The sequence below is a fragment of the Dermacentor albipictus genome, chromosome 4, assembly GCF_038994185.2.
Source record: "Dermacentor albipictus isolate Rhodes 1998 colony chromosome 4, USDA_Dalb.pri_finalv2, whole genome shotgun sequence".
Classification (NCBI taxonomy): domain Eukaryota; kingdom Metazoa; phylum Arthropoda; class Arachnida; order Ixodida; family Ixodidae; genus Dermacentor; species Dermacentor albipictus.
In genome coordinates, this window is record NC_091824.1 from 157,707,276 (window position 1) to 157,729,714 (window position 22,439).

General features: G+C 47.2%; 1 long non-coding RNA gene across 3 annotated transcripts; it reads right to left on the minus strand.

The window, feature by feature from the left end:
- Nucleotides 1-1,009: 1,009 nt before the first annotated feature.
- Nucleotides 1,010-21,960, minus strand: LOC135903760 (uncharacterized). Of its 3 annotated transcripts, none has more exons than XR_010564922.2 (9): nt 21,827-21,960; nt 20,787-20,901; nt 19,720-19,759; nt 17,588-18,002; nt 13,630-13,780; nt 11,035-11,162; nt 8,457-8,571; nt 1,816-1,858; nt 1,010-1,388 (listed from the first exon to the last, which is right to left on the minus strand). It is a non-coding gene; the product is annotated as an uncharacterized lncRNA (long non-coding RNA). The 3 variants fall into 3 exon arrangements; XR_010564924.1 differs by having other exon boundaries at nt 21,823-21,840; XR_010564923.1 differs by lacking the exon at nt 21,827-21,960 and adding an exon at nt 21,700-21,718.
- Nucleotides 21,961-22,439: the final 479 nt, after the last annotated feature.

Sequence of the window (22,439 nt, forward strand, 5' to 3'; positions counted from 1 at the left end):
TATGGTATGGGCCTGCCAGGCTAATAGTCTCTTAGAAAGTATAAAACAGCCAACGTGGGAAGGATGGGAGGCAGCCCTGTCCAGCTCAACCCTCAAGGACCAGCGAGCCCTCGTGGAAAGAGCTAGGGCGGCGGCCTTAGCCAACGGAATTCCGGAATAGGAATCCGACCACCCTTCTCCTAACTCCCCTCTCCCTTTTTTTCTTTAAATAAAACGTTTTCATCATCATGCATAGTCGATTCATAGATTTTTCGGATATCTGCGAAGTAGAACATCATTATTTTCTCTCTTGTGGTAGTTCTTTATTCACGAGGAGGTCGTTCTGTCACGCAAGTTCGGGTTTTGTCCAAAAATGAGCATCAGCTTTTATCCTCCGGCTTAACGTTTTTTTCTTTCAAGCATGAGCATTTCTAGCTTGGTCCGTGCCTCCGGGCAAAATTACAAAAAATGCAACATGGAACTAATAACAACGAAAGAACTGGAATGTGTATAGAAGCCCCTTCGGGCGTCCGTTACAATAGAGCTGTAAAAAACGTTACAAGCCTTAGGAAAGCGGAGGCTCATAACACTTCAATCATAGTTTTCCGACATAAGGTAAGAACGCCTTCAGCACTTGTTCGAAAACTTCATCGCTTAATGTGACAATCGGAACCATGCAATTCGTGCAGTGACAAAGAAAAAAAGAATGTGAACAGCCCCCCACCACCTCTCCTTCCTTTTGGCTGACCCATTCATGCACCCTAATATGTGTATATTGAAATAATATCGTACAATGAAATGAGATTAAAATTTTGCAAAAGACTGCTTCGGCGCCGAGATACCGGTAAGAAGGGTCGCTTTATCTTAACTGCAGCGCAGGGCCAATTTGCGCTGGTGCCGCCACCATCGATGCTTGGTATAGATGAGCGCACATGGCAATTCCCCAGAGTCCTTTACATCTCATTCGATGGTCTTGATCTCGGCTGAGTGCAATCATCCACTTCAAAGCAAAGAGCATCGCGTCGCACGATTGGGTTGCCTCTTAGATTTATTCTGCCCGAGTTTCAATTTGCACGGCTTGAAGGGCACCCAGGTGACAATGTGTAGGGTGCTGCAGCCCCGGCCCGGGAACGAAAGGGCCCTTGGATGATGCCAGCTCTTCAGCTGAGCTCCCTACACAAGAGAGTAGGCCGTGTACGCCATGACGACGAAGATCATGAAGGTGTAGACTGCCGGCGGGCCCGCCATGCCCCACTGCTGTAGCGCTGCGAAGTACCCGTTCCTCGGTATGACACCCTTGTGGCGCGCCTGGAGATGGGCGGCCAACGTCGCTGGCTTCACGCCTGTCTTCCCGAAGCCAGCCTTGTTGAGTAGCCACGGTGTGAGCATTGTGCTGACATAGCCGACAACTGCGAAAAGTACGCTTATGAGGAAACTATATCTATGCCGTTGGGAAGCGGGGCGTCGTTGCAGACAATACACTTTTCAGGGGTGGCCCTTTTGATCTCTCAGGTGCCTCGCGGCGCACGGCAGTACTGCGATGGCACTCGGCACTGACCATCGATAGACACATTGCACGTGGTACGCGACCTGTCTACGCAAGACTGATAGTATGCATATGGGTCCATACCCGTCCGTACATACATTGTTCCGTTCACCCATACTACCAAATATCCCCTGATCCACCGTTACCGACGTACATCCCTGAGTCAACGTTAGTCTGTCAGTGAAATGCTAGAATAAAGTAATTAATCAGTTTGTAAAAGATTCGTATATTGATTCATTTAATAATTATTTTGTGTGTCTGAGTATAATAAAGCATAAAGATTTACTCACGCACACCAATGATCAATCTGATGAGGGTAAGCATTGCGGTTACCTGTAAAAAAGCGGCGGGAAATGGTACCTCATATGCAAAAAAAGCGCTAGTCACAGTCAAACGTAATATTACGCAAAAAAATATGGCCTAAGCAATAAAAATCTTCAGGCTTAAATCAGGGCTATTCTACCGCTATACCCCAGGAACAAGGATGACAACCGACAGTAAAGAAAGTGGTTAGTGCCTGCTGCATCTGCGGCCAACAACTCGAAGTCTGCGCAGGTACACTCCTGTACAGTGTTTCAATCATATTCTCTATCGAAGCGACATGCCCTGCCTTATTTATCATTAATATTGTATCAGCACTTGCATGTATTCGCGATAACTCGACCAAAATGTTAAGCGCTTTGTTCGTTTTGTATCCTTCAAGAACCTGCAGTCTTCATGCTTGTCGCTGTGTTAGTGACATGCACACAGAATGCGACAGTAATACGGTTAGGCTGTAGCCAAACTCAACGCATGCAACTTATCATTGCCAAGTCAACGCTCATCCGTAACACCGTATAATTGCCATTGCAGCCAATAGTCTTCCGCGTTGTCCCCAAAGCGGCAACAGACTGCGCCCACCCTGTTCTACATGTCCCTTATTTGTTAGTACTTTTGTCACGCAGTTCTGCATATGTACTCGCGAAATAACCAAGGCCAAACTTAGGCTCCATTGTAACAGTGACCTCACGTCGGAAAAGTCAACAATTTGATAACGCGGTGTCTTGCGTGGTTCAACACATATTCGCGACTTTTTATGCGCGCCGAATCTCCTTCGAGAAAGCGGCAGCTATTGTTATAAGCGCAGCATCTGTTGCGTCAAAGCCGACGCGATGTGTATGTAGGCGTACACATGATGAGTGCAGACATGAAAAAAAAAATGTTTTACGTGCCGAAACCATATGGGATTATAAGGTACGCCGTATAATGGCGGACTCTGGATTAATTCTCAACAGCTGGGGTTTTTAGACGTGCACCGTAATCTAAGCATATGAGTGTTGTTGCATTTCGTGCCTACCAAAATGCGGCCGCCGCGGCCTGGATGTAACCTTGAGCTCGGCAGCGCAACGCCGTGCCACTGGGATACAGCGCTGGGTTGAAGATCCAGCTGACCTTAATGAACTCGAGATGTCAGAAACAAACTGCAGTACATATATATATTGGGCATGTTGGTAAACGTTACCAAAGGCAGACACGGATAAAGCGAGAAACAGTTACCAATATATATATATATATATATACATATATATATTATTCTCACGCAAAGACAATTGAAGATGTACCCGGCGTCGGCGAGACAGACAGTTGTACATGATGGCATACACAAAAGTCAAGCCGGTGTCCTCAGCCTCTACTTCTTCTTCAGCGCCCACCTCTTGCCGAGCGTCCCCCCCCCCCCCCCCCCCCCCGTTTCAGTCAATTCTTTCTCAGCGCTGGCACCTGTCACCTAGTGGTATTATTCCCCCGCCAAAAGAAAAGCAGCGACCCGATGTTTACTAAACTAAGTGGAAGTGTGGAAGTCGTATGAGATTGAGTTGGCGCCGCCTTAACGCGCGAAATACGGTTTGAGGCGAATAACATGCACTATTTCTGAGTAGTGCTGCCGACGTCGAGGCGACGCGGCACCGTCGGGAATGACCTCATAGTTCACTAACGCGGCGTATCACTTTGTAGGGTCCAAAGTATCTACTAAGCAGCTTCTCAGACAACCCCTGGAGACGGATCGGAGTCCACAACCAGACTTGGTCACCTGGCTGGTACTCGACTTGCCAATGTCGAAGGTTGCTAATGTTGAAGGTTGTAGCGTCGTGCGTCTGTACTCTGCCGCTTCGCGATGTGTATGCGCGCGAGTTGACGAGCTTCCGCTGCGTGTTGAGTAAGTTGCTCGGCGTCGGAAGTAAGTGACGTGCCGTTGTCATGCGGGAGCATTGCGTCTAGCGTGGTCTGGACCTCGCGCCCGTAGACAAGACAGAACGGTGTGAATCGTGTTGTTTCCTGAATGGCGGTGTTGTACGCAAATGTAACGTACGGAAGGACTTGATCCCATGTTTTATGCTGGACGTCTACACACATAGACAGCATGTCAGCAATGGTTTTGTTTAGCCGTTCCGTCAGTCCGTTGGTCTGCGGATGATAGGCCGTGGCCTTGCGATGCTACGTGCAGCTCAGCTCGAATATATCCTCTATCAGTTGGGCTGTAAAAGAAGTTCCTCTGTCGCTAATGACATGTGATGGGGCACCATTTCTGAGAACCATGTCTGACATAATCGATAAAGAACTGGGCAACTTCGTAGGCCGTGGCACGTTGTACAGCTTTCGTCTCGGCGTAGCGTGTTATATAGTATGTGGCGACTATAATCCACTTGTTTCCGCTGGCTGACAAGGGAAAGGGTCCCAGAAGATCCATGCCGATTTGATCAAACGGCGCGCTAGATGGTGCGATGGGTTGGAGCAACCCCCCGAGCTTCAAAGCCGGCGATTTCCTGCGTTGACACTCACGACAGCTTTGCACGTAACGCTTCACCGCAGTAGAAAGTCCGGGCCAGTAGTACGTCTGGCGTACTCTTGCAAGAGTCCGTGAAAATCCCAAGTGTCCAGACGGGGGCTCATCATGGCAGGCTAGGAGTATGTCATCACGGAGGGTGGCAGGTACGACTAATAGATACTCTTTGTCGCTGGCACTCGAGTTTTTCTTGTAGGGGACACCCTTTCGGAGGCAGAAGGTCGAGAGACTGCGAGAAATGTGTCGTGGGATTGTAACACTCCTGCTTTCTAGGTGACCAATGAGAGGGCGTATTTGGGCGTCCTCGCGCTGCCGTGTGATCAGGTCAGATGCGGTTAGGGCCCCGAGGAATGCGCCGTCTTTGTTCATGTCCTTATCGCAAGTTTTGACGGGAGCGCGCGACAACTTGTCCGCATCTTCGTGTTTGCGGCCCGATTTGTAGACGATGGTAACATCGAACTCCTGAATACGGAGGCTCCATCGAGCAAGTCGCCCTGACGGGTCTCGTAAGTTGGCTACCCAACACAAGGAATAGTGGTCTGTCACCAGCTTTAAAGGGCGACCGTAGAGGTAAGGCTGAAATTTCATGATGGCCCACACAACCACTAGACACTCTCGGAAGTGGAGTAGTTGATGTCGGCGCGTGATAGGGTGCGACTGGCGTAAGCAATTACTCGCTCGATGCCTTCCTGTTGTTGAACGAGTACAGCGCCAAGACCGATGTTGCTTGCGTCGGTATGCACCTCGCTGTCAGCGTCCTCGTCAAAGTGAGCGAGGACAGGTGATTCCTGCAGGCGCTGCCGTAACTCGGTGAAAGCTGCGTCCAGCTCATCCGTCCAAACGAAGGGTGTGTCTTCTCACGTGAGGCGTATGAGTGGTTCGGCGATCCGTGAGAAATTAGCGATGAAGCGACGATATTACGCCCACAGACCGAGAAAGCGGCGTACTGCTTTCTTGTCACGATGTTCCTGGCTTAAGTTCGTCCCGAGGAGCGCAGAATGTCCACCTCGAAGCATAATGAGACTGCGGGCTGCACGTACACCGTGAGTCAGCATAAGGGAGGAATTGCCCTCTGCAATAGCTTCGCCTTCACGCAGATCGTCGCATACGACTGCTACCAGGACACTTGCGCGTGGTGGTACAGTTACACTGATGGCGTAAACCCGAAGCGCGTTACGTCGGCAATTGCCGCGGCTGTTCGCTGCTCTTTCTGTCGAAAAAGTCACTGTGCGCTCCCGGAGGTCTATAATTGCACCATACTCTCGCAGAAAGTCGACGCCCAAGATTAGGTCCCGAGAAGAATCGCGGAGTATAAGGCAGCTGGCTAGAAATGTACACACACGAATTTGTACTCTGACCGTGCCCATGCCAAACGGTGTTACGATATGCCCGCCAACAGCACAAATTTGCGTTTCAGACCAAGGCGTGATAACTTTTCTAAGTTCCATCACTAGTTTTCCGCACAAGATTTAGTAGTCGGCACCCGTGTCCAATAACGCGCTAACGTGGCGGCCGTCGAACACAACAGGTATGTCTAGCGAGAGTCTGTCGCTGAGTTCGGCTGCTGTCGTCGCTGAATCGTGCTGAATATGCCATGCTCGCGTCGATGGGAGGTCTTCGGAAGAGCGATTATCAGTCGCCACGCCCCGGAAGGTCGCTGTTCTTAGTTTTCCCCGCGAGGGCTTGGCGATCGTCCCTGCGCTGCCATTGGAGGGCTTCTACGAGCTGGGGAAGATCGCCTGGGGGACGGCGAGCGCGACTGCCGCCGCGGGAACAGTGGCATACTCTGCTGGTTCAGGTATTCTTCAATCGCCCTGGGCCTTTCGCCATATCTGGGCCTTGTTGAATCCGTGGCAAAACCTTGCAGTCCGAGGCGGTGGTATGGGCACTCGCGGTATACGTGACCGGCTTCTCCCCAGTAGCAGCACAGAGGCCTTCTGTCGGGGCTGCGCCAGTCGTCAGATTTCCTTTCGAGCGGGCGCCGATCCTCCATACGTTGGATCGGTTGCACTGATGGGAGCGTCGGGACGTATGACGCGGCGTAAGACGTGGCGGGGATGAAATGGGTTGGAGCGCGGACAGGGACTCACCCCAAAACTTCCGCATACGATGGCCACTGCAACTGTGCTGTCATAGGCGGCGCATTGCTGTTTGGAACGGGACCTTGGATCGCTTGCTGCACTTCACTTCTCACGAGGGAAGAAATGGAACCCAGCGTGGGGTGACGCTGGCAACTGAGCCGTTGAAGCTCATCACGCGCCACAGAGCGGATAACGTCTCGGAGAACGTCCAGGTTTCCAAAGGACACCACGTCCGTCAGTGAAGCAGCATTCGCGTGCCTGTCATATGTAGCTGAGCGCGGGTCCAAAGGTGAAGTAGCGTTCATTTGCCCTTCATAGAAAGCTGAGCGCTGGTGCAGAATCTTTTCCATCGTGTTGGCTTCGGTTAAGAATTCAGCCACGGTCTTCGGCGGGCTTCGAACCAGGCCGGCAAATAGCTGTTCTTTAACTCCCTGCATTAGATGGCGCAGCTTCTTTTCGTCTGACATGGTACGGTCCACCTGAAGGACGAGGCGCGTTATATCCTCTACCTACGACGTCACGCTCTCATTTGGCAGATGAACGCGGGATTGGAGCGCCCGCTCGGCTTGTTCGCGGCGATCAGCATTGGTGTACGTCTCCAGCAAGGCACGGCGGAACTCGAGCCACGATTTGAGGAGCCCTTCTCGGTTCTCGTATCAAGTGCGATCACCGTCCTCCAAGCTGAACTAGACGTTTCTCATCTTCGCCGCGTCGCTCCATTCGTTTATCTCGGCAACGCGCTCAAACTGGGCTAACCAGTCTTCTACATCCTCGAAGATATCCCTGTGGAACACTTTCGGAACTAGGAGATTCTGCAGCAGATACTGAGTTGCCGTTGTAGCCGTACTTTGCATAATGGTCGATAGAGACGATATAGACGTCGATGTCCCTTCCATACTGGTCCGTTGGGGCGTGTATATTGTTGCGGAGAGATGATCAAGCTCCGGAGGCAATCCTCGGATTCTCCTGCTGGCCCGGTGAACAGGGCTGTCCACTAGTGTAGGGCTGGTACTCCTGCTACCAGGAAAGGTTTGTGGCATCGGATGAACCGTGCCCCGGAGCTCCACCAGTTAGTTCTGTCACGAAAAGACAATTGAAGATGTACCCGGCGTCGGCGAGACAGACAGTTGTACAAGATGACGTACTCAGCGCACGCACACACACGCACACACACACGCACACACACACACAAACACACACACACACACACAAACACACACACACACACACAAACACACACACACACACACACACGCACACACAAACACGCACGCACACACACAAATAGTTTCTGCTTAACTACAGGATTCCGGCAGACACGCACCTTGTTATTGCCCTATATATATAGGCCAATAACAAGGTGCGTGTCTGCCGGAATCCGGTTTTTAAGCAGGAACCTGTACGTTGCGGACTCACGTATGAAAAAAAAATATGCTTTGGGTCCTATATTTCGGCCGGGGTCCGGCCTTCATCAGGGACTACGTGAAACGGTAAGGTGTTGTGCTTAATGCGTACCTGGCGAAAGAAATGAAAATTGCACCATGAAATTGTCGTTAGAACAGGTGTTAGAACGTGTGTACTCAACCTACAAGTGCCTACATACAATACATATACTGTATATACATATAAAATCAAAAAGCCGCCCCAGCAAACAAGACAAGGACAACGTAGGGGCAATTACTGACTCAGTGGCCAGCAATTTTTTGTCTGCAGCTGTCTCTCACATTTATTTTTCATTTTTCGGGACTAATTTGCTGTCGAGTTTCCTTTCTTCATTCCTCTTCTTTTTTGCTCTTTTTTTCTATAAAGAAGTACAACGAACAGAAATGTCCGTCTACCTTCGTCCACTCAATTGCAGGTAATTAGGCTTTAGAAGCTGTATACATGTTTCTCAAGAACGTTATGTAAAATTGACGAGGTTGGTGGGATGGTTTGGTGTTGTAAAAAAAACTGGGCTCTTATACCGACTACATTTTCTACTGGAAACGTTGAGGCTATTGAATGAATGAATTAATGAATTCCCACGCACCGGAAGGCGCGTCTACAGCCGGTTCAGGTGAGGTAGCTTGTTGACTGATGCTGCGGAGTTTCTGCGGAAGGCGACAATCGAATTCGTTCCTGGAAGTCCTGTGATGCAGATGAATCTAAAAAAAAATCCAGTAATTTCCGTATGAGTGCCAATATGAGCAACACGATTATTCTCTTCCCTGTATTAAATTATTCAGCTTTACTGATTTACGCGCGTGATTTACGAGAAAAGAAAGACACGCATTTTGTATGAACAGCTGTGTTCTTTTACGTTCAGGTCAGAAAAGTGATAAACAGGAGTTTACGAAATATGCGTGCCTTGAAGCTGATAATCTAACAGCACAGTACACCCATATTGCTTCTTAGTCTCAAATAAGTAAGTAAAAGTAGGGTGGATTGCAAGTTTTTGTTTGATTACCTAATTGATTAATATTTTTCTCCGCAACGCTTGTGACTTAAAGAAAAGCAATAGGAATGTATTGTTAAACAAACCCAGCAGCTTATATTTACACGACAGAAATACTGTGGATGAAGCCGAGCTCTGGAAGCCGTCACCGCCTTGTGCCACTTTGACAGCAGTTCGTGTTTTCGGCTTCCATCATTGTTTATTGTGCGTAATGCTAGTGAGCCAATATGTTAAGACTGGACGCGCTACGGTTCTATACGTTGAAACGTGCCTTACTTATGAGATCAAGTTCAACTAAGTGTAGTTGCCTTAAGAAACATACACGCTAGATCGTTCATTTAGAATACGAGTGACGTTGGGCCATATGAATGACGAATGTGTCTGGTGAAAATTAATCGGCACAACCACCCGCGCACGCAGTCTTTACACTGTTGGGAGAAAATCCTGCACACACTAGCTTATTAAAGCGAGAGCCTCAACTGGCTCGTTGCAATGACTCATATCCAAAAAAGGCGGTGTCTAGTCGAGTGGTTCAAAGAATATCATCAAGTCGAATGGATAAACGAAGAAAAAGAAGGAACAAAAGAAGGGACGAAAGTAAGCAACAACACGCGAAAGAACAAAAAAAGGAATAACGAAACAAAGAAAGGAACGAAAAAAGACTAAGGAAGAAAGGACAAAAGAATGAATGAAATAAAGTTTAGAACTTGGTCACTGCGACGCTCACGGCTACGCAGGGACACTCTCATTACGATTTATCGTATGTATGTTCGGCCCATATTGAAATTTGGGTGTGTTTTATTCTCTGGTAGGCCAGCATACGAGATTAACCTCCTCGTTCTTCTAGAGCTCTGCGGATTTATGTTGGTGTGCTCAAATTTGTTGCTAATAATGTGCTATACCAAGAAGCCTTTTTGCCCACACTTCTTTAAAAATTCCGGATTACGTCTACATAGTGCATTAGGCGCTCGCATGTGTCGTTGAGGAAATCGACCTGCAGATCAATGCGTTCGCTTCACACTGCCGCTCGTTAAGTCTTGCTAGAAATCCGAACCCTTCGATCAGATAACTTAAAGGGCCGCTGGTCAGGTCACCTTGCATATTTTGGTTATACGCTGGAAGTTGTTCGTGTCCTCTAGGCATCGTTCTTCCACAATAATAGTTCACATTCGTTCATTGTTATCAGAGACGGAAACATTTCGGTGCCGCGAACCCATGATTTCAGGAGGCAAGCGTCACCGCCGACATAACGCTGTCTCCACTTGGCTCCGTCCAGAATCCGCGAGTGAAATTCCTTCCCCGCGTTCTCCCATACGAGAGCTGGATGACTGCGTAACGCATGTATCATGGGCCCCATCTTCTTTTTTCTGGCTGTCTTCCTGCGTGGCGCACTTCCGCTGACAGTCTATCGCGCGGTTGGTTGTTTCATTTCGCGAAGCGCGCAATTTAGCGGGCTCTGCACGCGAACAACTGAGTAGCGGTATGAATCAGTGCTAGACGAACACTGAAGCAGATGCAAGCACACGACAGAGCATCGTCGCGCGCTGGTACACGATAGAAAATGGCACACGTAGTTTCGCTCTCTGCGCGCGCGAAAGCAGGACGTGGGATCGAGCAGATGAACCTAAAGTACATCTCTCTTGCTATGGTACTAAGTAAAACAAAGACACGCAGGGCATTCCGTTTGTAGGTTTTATTGTTCCTCTAAACTTTATTTCCTCTATTGAAGCAACAGATCAGACAAATAACTGCTGTTGCATTGAATAATTCTCAAACTCACGTGCCACCGTGAGCGACGTCACAGTACTGCCATGTAGGTAGGCGCACTTGTGCTATACTTGTCGACTCTCCGGCTGGGAGCACGGCACCCAAGAGGAGAAGGGCAAACGGCGCTTGATTTGAAATTTAGGCTCTTTCCGCGTCGCGTATAGACGTAATACTTAGCACACACGATCGGTAGCGTGCATTTTGTGCATTGCGCTTGTGAGCTTAAGATGGCCGGATCAGGTGAGCGGCGCTTTAATGCATTACCACGTGTGCAGCAGCCTTGCGCCTTCACGTGCTGCAGGAGTGTAACAAGCTGCCGATTTTTTTTTTCAGTACGTTACTGAATCGCCAGTGTTCACCAGCGGATACTGGAGCAGGTCAGCGTAGACCCTGCGTGGCACCTCACCAGATCGTATCGGAATCAGCCGTGACTTGCGAGTGCTGGCGCGTTCCTTGGGGGATGCGGTGGTGGGGGGTGGAATGCCGGTGCCAATTGCAGGAACCTATGGCCTCCTCTCGGTCGCCCCGCACCGGCTAACAATGGTGAAAAAATTGCGGCAGATTAAGGACAGTTGTCGTAGTCATCGTTAAGCGGGGCTGGAAACTTGGATTGAAACGTTTCAATTAAATGCTATGCAACGACACACATGATTTCACTTGCACAGATGATGGCGCAGAGGCATGCAAGATTGTTTCATTTCTAAGTACGCGCGAGGCAAGTCCTTGTCCTATCGTAGTTTTGTGTCCCTTGGCTTTACGGTAACGCGTACGTAACTATTCGCTGTGTACACCGCGTGCATACGTGCCTGTCCAGCAGGACGGCAAGGCACGAATAGCCCCACCACGCGATCCACGTAAGGATCGTGGCTGCAGATTGCATAGTCTCCACGATTGGCTGTCTTCATTACATTGTCTCCGGGATCGGCCAACTTTACTACTACACTGTCTCAGGGATTGAACCCCCCTGCTGGACGAAAAGCCGGTCGAGCACGTGCACCAAATCTCGAGGAGGAAAGTAAATAGATATTCGCTTTAACGACGTAAGTGTCAGCGGCAATAACCCCGCTTTTAAAGCGATTTCGACGAACTCAGCGCCGTCCACATCGTTTTTCTTCTACTGCACAGAAGGCTGCAGTACCATCGTTTAAAAGCAGTGGCTGTTTCGCTCGTTTTTGCTTTACTATACAATGTCAAAACGTTTCAGCAGCGTTGATTCAGTCTTCGTATTCTGCAACATAAATGGCAGCACTGAAGGGGCGCGTTCACCGGGTTCTTTGTTTTCCGCTACATAGATGGGAGCACTTTTTCAGCGTTCGAAGACCACGCTTTTCGGAATCGAACGCTTACTACGCATTTTTACCTCGTGTTTAACTTTACCGATTGTGTCAATGACAAGTACATATATTGCACAGTGAAGAACTAAAAAGGACGTTTTCATGTTTAAACATGGATCAAATTACTACAAAAGGCTTTATAAGCGTTTTGGACGCCGTAAAGTTTGCGAGTAAGCCATAAAATAAAGAAAGCTATATAAGGTCACTTGTGATCAATTTAATCAAACAATTTAGGGGTTAACGAAGGAACTACATGCTTGAAGGTGTATGCCTGTTACAGCAAGGATATTTAGGCTTGTTTCATTGGATAATGCTGTAGAGAGCAAAACTTGTCACATGTGCACCTGTGGGGGGGGGGGGGGGGGGGGCTACAGATGGCTGTATAAGCCAATTTGTTAAATAAGTGCTTCCCTGTGTTAAGCTACTCGACAAGACAAAGTTCGGGACATGGTCACAAAGAAAGCTTCAATTTATAACACCGCGCGGTAACGCTTACAATCTGTAGGAGATGAGAATGCATCAAATGTTCATTAGGGCTACTAATGACACATTTGACAGTTATTGTGCCATTAACCTCCGCCCACACATCACCTCCGTAAAATAAAATAATTAGGTGCATACGTAACTTCCTTCAGTTAAAGCTGTTTTTAGGTTGAGAGGGATACAAACTGTGACGTATGAGCACTTCCTCCATGCATGATCACTTCCCCTAATGAATGTTTTAAGGGTGGGACGTGACGGCTCAATAAAATTCTTTCGCCCTGACTGCATCTGAGCGCTGTGTAACTTAACCCTCTTCGTAATAAATCTATTTGTTCTGGCGATAAAGGTAATTTTATTGCGTAATAAATACTCGGTTTGAACTTAGGCCTAGCGGTGATGCACGCAACCCGCCGCGGCAGCCAGCACGCTGAAGGAAAACTGCCCTGAAGGCTGTGGCCAAGTCTTATTGAGGGCACAGGCGGTTGAATGGCACTGACTACAAATATATATATATATATATATGAGAGAGAGAGAGAGGGAGATCGAAAGCTGCATCGATCGGGCGAGGTATCTAGTCGTTTCATTCTCATCTGCAAAGTCTTACTTATGCACAGTTAATTCTTCAATTGTGCTATTCATGCTAATACCTGTACTTCTTCCTTGTTAACGATTTATTATAACTGTTGGAATCTGTGTTCCGTTACGTTTAGCTCGTAAAGGAGGTCCCATTGCGGTCTTTCACTTCGGGGCGTCTTTCTGTATAACATTCTGCAATCTTTCTAATCACCAAAATAAAACCGATTTTGATTCTGAAGTTGTTCGCCTGCAGGAAATATGTAGAGATTAGTTGAGGAGAACGTGGGAGGCATAATTGCAAACGCTGTCTCTGGACAATCTCCAAGCTTCACACATGAAATTGTCTCCAGGCGTTTTTATAGGCTCTTCGAATAAACCCTTCTAACAGAAAGGCGTCTCGCACAGAGGTTCGCATCAGGCAAGGAGCACGGTGGGTACGCGCAATCCCACCGAAGCTTTTCGCGAGGAGTTATTGTGCGGCCGATCTCAATACATTTATCTTGCCATTGCTCGACGTGAGAAGTGCATCGTGGGACTGCGTCGCGATCGGCCTCCGCTTCGCTCTAGAAGATTCGGTGCGCGGAGGTAAGAAAGCAAGCTGCACTTACGCTGCGGCCGATGGCGTCGTTCTCCTCTGTGCACGCTCACGTGACGCGCGATCAGCGCGAGACGCGTTAGAGCCGCCAGGCTTCATGAGATGGCCAGCTGTTGAATTTAACGGTGAATTCGGCAAATCGCACCTGTACTCGTCGGGGTGCCCTGGGGTGACGATGATTGGATGAAACGGCGCATTGGGGCGCCCCCAGTGCGCATCGGTGCGAGTTGGTGAATTCGCCATAAATCTACCACTCTAGAAGGCAGAATAACGTGAGCGGAAAGAAAATAGCAAGCCAGGATGTAGAAATAAGACTAGAAAAAACTGTTTTATATAATCAGTGATTGGGACTAAATTTTACATTGATGCCACCTATGAGGTTCGGGCAATTACGTTTTTTTTTAAAAGAAAGACGCTTGCCATCATGATCATCATCATCATCATACTCTTCTTCGTCTTCTTCTTCTTCTTTCGAGAGCGTGGCTAAAGATTTAGGTCTAATGTAGATACGCCTCACACGTATCATTTTCTGTGCGACAAAAAAGAAAAGCTGCACTGTATTGATAGTTAAGTTTTCTCTGTGGAATTTACACTCAGACTGCGAATGTATCTCAACCCTTTTCAAGTTATAATGGAGTTTATTTTTACTCCTTTCTTTGTTCTCTTCGAATTTGCTTCATTTTCCTTGCGGTGGACTTACCGCTGAAATTCGCGTGGCTCTTATTCCTTTGTGATTATATTCATCTTTATACATGTATGGAATTCTAGCTTTGCATTTATTAGTTCTGGTACTACTTTTCTACCCTGATTTCTTCTTTTCATTGCACAGTACGCTTGTTCAGAGCTGAACGTCAATATGAAGCATCTTTTCGGGGCATTCCCTCGAAAATCAGCGTCTATGAATAAATGTTTGGCTTTGTCCTCTCGACTGTCATGTCACCAACACCACCATCAAGGAAAGAAAAAGAATTATTTTCTTGTTTCCTTCAAAACTTTACTTTGTTACAAAAACTATCACGGAGATCTAAAGCACCTTCCTACATTTCTTTTGTTTCTGAAATATAATTGTTTGCAGCGAAACAGGCGCACCATTAGAAGTTATGCAAAATGGCACATCCAAAGCACCCTTATATACAAAATGGCGAAAATACATCTCGCTATCCAGTAAGGCCTACAACAATCAGGGCCCCACGATGAACTATGCAATGCAAACACTTTCGTGCTGGGCAACTTCGATCATGCACTTGGAAAGGCGTTCTTGAAAGCGAAGTAAGAGGTGTACTTTTAAGGCGAACTGTAACACTTGAAATATAAGAATTCTAATTCGTTTCCATGTTTTGTGATATATATATATATATATATAATCAGCGCTATTGTTTGCTGTCTTTGTTATTAGAATGGCGATGTATGAACGTATATTGTGTAACACTGCTTTTCTGAACATAGCGTGAATCAAGCTACGTGACGTGCAATCGTACACTCCAGGTACAGACCCTCGCCAGGTACTTTGCGCCTTCAGCTGCTGTATCTTGAATTGTATCAGGAAAAAGTCGATAAATAAACTAAAATAAAATAAAGTGCGAGCTCACATGGTTCTATTCATGCAAATGCTGACGGTAACCTTAGCAACATACTCCAACCATGAGTCGCCTTACGTTTAATGTCCTGCCTGAAATTGCCGTTAGGGATCAGTGCAGATAAGCTTTTCTTCCGAACCTCCTTGCATGGGCGCGCAGGGAGCGTCACAAAGTTTTCCTTGCCTTTCGTGCGTGAAACCATGTACGGAAATTTCTACGGCATTGGCTTGTAGTGGCGGCAAACGGTTGAGCACAACTGTGAACGTTGCACGATTGATTGCTGCCAGCCTTTTCAAAGAAAACTTCGCGCTCCCCATTCTCCCCCCCCCCCCCCCCCCCCCCCCTTATTGTGCCCTCAAAGCCGCTCGCCAAAATTTGGGTGCATGCATCTGGGTAGCTCTGCCCGCATCATCGCACGTGTTCTAACTTCACGCTTCAACGTTTGGCAACCATACTGCGTGGCCTTCAGCTAGCGACGTTTAAATAAGCGGAGTGTCTGAAATCTGGGCAAGGGCTGTCACAGTGAGCTATATGTTCACTATTACACCGGTTTTTTGTTCCTATTGCTAGCTTCAAGAAACAGAGAAATCCCAGAAAGTTTCGAAGGAAGGCACGTTCACCTGAGTTAACATATGTCAGCGTCAGGTATGTTCTGTCAGGACTTGTGGGTTAACTAGTTGAGTCTGTCGGGCCATCGGCATCGTAAGGTTAGGTGCCGAAAATCTATCGGGATAATCTACTAGACAGGCCTCCATGCGGCAAAATTACACCGACGGGTGCCTTCACTGTTGCGTACGTCGTACTGCGGATCAATCGCCGAGCAAGAACCTCAATCGCCGCCAGTGTGTATCAAGTTGTGAGATCTGCCACTAAAACAGTCGCTCGTTTCTCAACCAGGACGATACGACGGGAATTTTTTTGCATGATTCTAAATATTGTCGTATTTTTGTAACTGCAATCTTTGCCTTGTCACTAGCGGTTGATTTGTGGCGCTCGTTTTTCGGCTGTAAGCTTGGTTTTGTTCCCTTTTTGTTTTGTTTGCTGCAAAGTTTATTGCAGCGAAGATCAACTGGTGCATCAAACTTTTTGGGATGGTGACGTTTAAGGAATGAACTTTATCCTGAGCTAGACGTTTATGCGAAGGCTCGCACTTCTCTTATTAATGTTGCTTAGTATTAGGCGTCGTTTTTCAATCAAGTATTTGCTGATTAGTTCTAAAGTCCAGCATGCTCCTGTGGACTACATGCACAAGAATTCGCCTATTGTTCTGTCCATAAAGGAGTAATGTGTAAGGCCGAAACTTACAAACACTGAAAAAAAGAAGGAAACATAGCGATATAGCGCTGCTTACAAAGTTTTTCGTGAAATACTGGGCGTAGCGTTTCTGAATAAGCACATACCATTACTATTTTAAGCAATGATTGACATAGCTGCAATCAGCTTTCAGCCGCTTGTTCCGGCGTAAGTAGTCGCTGAATGTGGCCGCTCTGAAGCTAAGAGAAAATTTGATTACAGAAAAATCAAGCACAGCGAGCGTACCTGCGAACTCTGTGAAATTTTCCGCAAAGTTTGCAAACATGGGCTTTCTTTTACGATTTTACCAATGTCGTATCAAGTTTTACGAAAGAATTAAATTGTGTACGCGGAAATATTTCACTCATCTGTCTCCTAAGTTGCCGTTTGAACTCGCATGATGATAAAAGCATACCAGAGGGCCGGGTACTTGTTTCGAACAAGTTTATAAAGATGATTTCCTGAAGAAGGCGAAATGAGCAACTGCAAATTTGCGGAAAAAGTTTGCGTTATCAGCTTTGATGTTTGTCAATGTCCACAGTTCCAAGTTTGCTGCTGCTTGCGTGCTATGTCTAAAGGGTCTAAAGGTCCAAGGTGTCGTTTCGCTGAGAAAGTGCGTGTCTTTCCGTCAAAACATGTGTGTTACGAGAGTACCTTAAAGAAGAGAGAGCTCGATGCAGCCCCTGCCCCCCCCCCCCCTCCCACCTTCAGCACGTGGTCAGCATGGTGAACTGAGATATGACCGTGAAATGAACGTGGGGGATCTATAAGCAGTGCCAATTGTGTATTGTGATTGTGCAGTGCCGAACACGACACTGCACAATCACAATGCACAATTGACACTGCTTATAGATCCCCCACGTTCATTTCACGGTCATCTCAGTTCGCCGTGCTGAACGGTGACCACGCAACTTGTATACGCTTTGGAACTTGCGAATACTATTACTTTATCCTCCAACAGCAGGAAATCCTCTATTTACTTAAAAAAGCAGTTACGCCCAACATCCAACAGACCTTGGACAGAATGATACTCACGAAATGTGCCAACGTATAATGTACCCGGACGGCAGCATTTGACAATCGAGTTGGCGCGTTACTTACAGCCATTGCAAGGATATAGAAGTTGCAGTCCCTGGATGCTCTTTTTCTCCGCTTTCAGTTTAATTTATCAGAAGCGGAACGTGTACACGACTGCCTGATGCTTGTCGTGGTTCCGTATCGCCAGGAAGGACCCAAGATCGTCAATCCACTTCATCGGCTCAGCGAAGCCTCTAAGACGCAGTCCGTGCCGTGTAACTGACGAACGCTACCAAGCCGGCGGCGGGGATCTCGACGAACCATGGAATTCCCGTCACGGCGAACTGCTGCATCATGGCGAAGCATCCCTTCTTGGGTACAGCGCCTTTGTAATGCGCCTGCAGCAACGCGGCGATGGATCCTGACCTCACGCCACTCCTTTGGAAGCCAATCACCCAGAGCACGCGTGGCGGGGCCCACAACGTGAAGCTTGCCCAGCCTGCAAGAAGCGTTTATTTACTCATTCATTTGTTTCTTGTGCTTATCAATTAATTTTCAATTGTTTTATTTATGGATTGATTACATATGGTAACTTGGCCATTTATGCATTTGTTCTGCAGATGTAAGGCGTCACGGGACGGACAGACGTTGCTGGGGTACTCGCCAAAGAATGCTTACGCGTTTAAACGAAATAGCGGGATTTAAAGTATCAAAACTGCCACAGGGACTGCTGCCAACTGTCGGCATATCCTACCCTTTTTTACAGCGAAGTAGTTAGCCTCTTGGCGGACGGCATTATCGTGTGTGTGTGTGCGTTTGCGTGTGTGTGTGTGTGGGGGGGGGGGGGGGGGGTGTCCGCGTTCGTTAGCGAAAATGTGGCCCGGTCCCTAAGTAGTGGCTCAACCACCGTAAGGCAGAGGCTTCAAGCAAAGTGAAGTGAACAGTGCATGTATTCTTTCGTATCACGCACTCAACATACCGCATAGCATATGTTTCAATAACGAATAAGCGTAAAATGAGTATCCGAAACACATAATTCATGATAAAGCACTCCTAATAAGAATGCGAAGCACGTAGCGCTCCCTGCATACGTTTCCCGGTAACGATTACTGTTGCGCAAGCTGCCGCAATGACGGCAGCGGGCGACATGGGGAGTGGCGTCTCTAGCCTTGCCGCGTATAAATGAGCCAGCCTAGTACCTGATTTCAATGTTGTTACACCACCGCTATTGGCGGCAAGTGCTGTAAGAATTAGCATCACTCCCTTTACTAGGGTTACTCTAGATTACCAATACTACTCTACTCTAAAGCCATAAAGCATTTCATATACCCCTCAGCAGTTGTGGTGGTTTTTAGGAGCTTTGATGGATATCCCATTTCGCAGGGCCAGGATGACGAGTCATTTTATTTCCCTTAAACGCCGCGAATCTACCAAAGATCGGTTACTGAAAGCCGAATAAAAGTGGTTCATTTCCAGGTATTCAGGTTTTCCCATGGTAAATATCTTTCCTTAATATTTGCCTGAAGCAGCCTTCCAACTGTTTTTTGCAGGCTCTGAAGAGGACTGAAAAACTGCTGTCTGGCTTAAAGAAGAAGTAAGACTACAGGCAGCCCCAAGGGGTCGGTGTGTCACTTTACAGCTTTGATTGCGGCGCGCGGTGTAAACGCCTGTGCATTCAGCGAAAGCAGTTTTTTTTAAAATCGTAGTTGCACCTGTTCATCCAGTGAATTCACTTTAAATGCATAACAGATTGAAATGTTCTCCCTTCGGTAGCACCTAGCTAAAGCATCTTTTGGTTTATAATAGAAATGGTCTCCACGCGGGCTTTGTTGTTCGAAAGTAGTCTTGCCGACGCTATATTTCAGGCTCGTAACCGCTAGGTTACATATTTCTTATTTTTCATACACCACTTCTTTATAGCTTAATAATTTCGGAAAAAATACCTACACAAAAGAAAATCAAAACACTGCATCACGTGTTTCTGAAGGTAGCCAGAGAAATTCCTTATGAATACAACTTGAATATGACGGCTAAGCTTCGCACGATGCAGGCAAATAAGCACACAACCAAAAATATTAAGAGTTATTCAAGGCAAAAGGCCATGGATATGCACCATTTTTCTAATTTGTCTGCTTTGCGCTCGCTTTATTTTGTTTGTATGCGAGTTCTAGTTAAGTGATGCGCCGCGTTTTATAATACAAATGTATTACACTCACCCAGAGCGTATATGATACCGATGAGATCCATGATGATAACCTGAAAAAAAAACGAAGGAAAATCATCATACAGAGCGATTGACCTTATTGCTGCGGGAACATCTTCCTCAGTATCATGCGTTTTCGCAGATACAACCCCTAAGTAGTTACATGCCCAAGTAGTTCCACACCTGTGCTTTTAACGCGAGCGCATAACTTGGTTCCTTTTGCGACCCCACCGGCATCAGAAAGCCTTCGCAAAAAAGCCGTGGCTGAACAATGGCGCACAAATTAAGCCATCTTGATCGAGCTGAAGAAAAAAAATGACTTCTGCCCTCTTCCGCCACTGCTACCGCCCTGTATCCCAACTCGCTAATCACTGCGCCACCGTCGCATTGCGCCACCGTTTCAAGGGACGACAGTGATAAACATCTAACTTCGAGGCTGTGCACGTCGTTGGGCCCCGCCTGGCGGGCGATTCACTAAATCGCGTATGATAGGAGTGGCGCTATGATAGGCACTATGGAGTCCTCATCGTCTGAAGTTGAATCGCTGGCGTCGCATCGTCAGGCTAGACAGCAAAGCTAGGTCGTACGCGCCAGTTCATTGCCGACGAAGTAGGAGACCAGTGAGATTAGCGCAGCGAAACGTGCGAGGCGAGCTGCTGCAGCGAAACAACGTTCACCACCCAAGTCCTCGACCGCGCGAAAGACAGAGCGAGCGTCAATACCATGGTGCCGTTCGGAAAAGTACTGTCATCGTGCGGCAAAGTAGTGTCATAGTGCTGAAAAGTGCTGTCTTCGAGAAAGAACATTCAACTGAATGTGCGTGAAACACTACATTGAAGAGAACTTCGCCAAGAAAACTCAGCTGTTAGAGGTTTTGTCCAAGTTCACTGACTTCTTGATTCAAGCAGTCATGGTAATTATCACTGCGAGCGGTATTTTGCGTCCTTTGTTAATATAGTTGCACACCAAAGACTCAACCACGGAGAGCTCCTCCATTATGCGGACTCAGCGGGGCGAACACATGAGGTCAGCGCATAGATTTAAATGTGAACCGGGCGCAAACGTAATGGCTGAACGCACCCGATGCTTTTTAACCGTGGTCTGGGCCCAGTTGTTGCCGAAGATTGGCCGTCACCCCTTGCGCAGCGAGCGGGGCCCACTGGCTGCTGGCAACGCCACGGTCACCCGGTCTGAGCTGTTCGAACAGAGCCATTCATAAAAGGGAAACTTGGCACCCTGCGGAAGTAGCCCGAAGCTACAATGGGAGCACTTGGTTGTTTACAAAGAAAGCTTCACTGTTGAAGAAAAACTCGTCGTGGTGTCGGTGGCCGTATGGGGAAGAATGTCACTTCATCTGATAATATTTATCTCCCAAAGGATATGTATATATTTTTGATGCTGCTATATTCAAGTGAGGGCCTCACTTTTTATGTCCTGCACTATCCACGGCGTTAAAAAATTTCCAGCAATAACTGTCTTTAAACAAATAACGATTTGCTCAAACCTAATCCACTCGCCTAGCTGTTACTACGTTTACACTGCGTATGAGCACTCTGCGGCATAGACATTCCCCATTTTGTGCATTTCAGGACTTACGTGATTATTGGACGTTACTATGTTATCTGGCAACAATCTAGGGCTCCTCACTCAGTATGAAATTCCTACAATCGGTAGGCTTGTCGGAAAGTTTTACCGATTCGGGGCAACAAAACCGTCAAGAAGAACGGTAAATACAAAAGCGAATGAACAGCTCTGTTGCTCGCGACTGCCCGAAAAGTGCGACCGCTGCAGCACACGGCACAATCATGAGATTTTGGCTTGAAGAATGGACATGGATTTCAGGGAGCAAAAAAGGAAGGAACGTTTGGAGGTCTATGTTGACAATTAGGGCTGCAGAGACCCATATTTCTAATAATTTAAAAATGGAAGGTTCTTATGTGCGGTAAAAACACCCTAACAAGTGCTCTTGCTATTAAATGCGAACTCAACGCACGGCTTTCACGGAAACCCGAGAGAACTACGGCCAATGTAAGTTCCTTGCCACAATTTATACCACACCACAGTGATAAAACCGATTGCGCGTATATAATTCGGTTTTGGGTTGGAATGCTCTTACTCACGCTGCGACCGAATGCGTCTTCTTCTTTTTTATACACTGATTCTATACGCGTTTGTGCCAAAAGTGGCCAAGACGTCGGAGAATAGTAATTGACAGTGGCCAGCAAAGGCTTTAACATGTAAGCTTTCTCTATCACCACCTGTGTTTGTTGTAGGTATGTAAGTATTCAAGTTTCTCGCCGAATAGACGGCTTATATTGTACTGCAATGTTAACCGACAAAGTAATGTGAGTGAGTGCACCTCTACTCCGCGTAATCAAACAGGAAATCGCGACATAAAACCAATACGTAAAATGTAGGCTGTTTCTTTAACGCGCACCGGCCTCTCGATGATGATGATGATGATGATGATGATGATGATGATGATGGTGGTGGTGGTGGTGGTGGTGGTGGTGGTGGTGGTGGTCTCATGTTATGGCTCATACCCACATTGGGGGATTGGCGAAGAATTTCGTGCTGAAGCGATTACCTATTCTTTTGAAGTGGTACGTATTCGATGAGAAAAAAATAATGAAGAGAAATAAGGAAACATACAAAAATAAACAAATTACACGACAAAAAATTTTAAAAAGTTATTCGTTTTGTTGACTGTATGTAACCGCAAATGGCATCAAA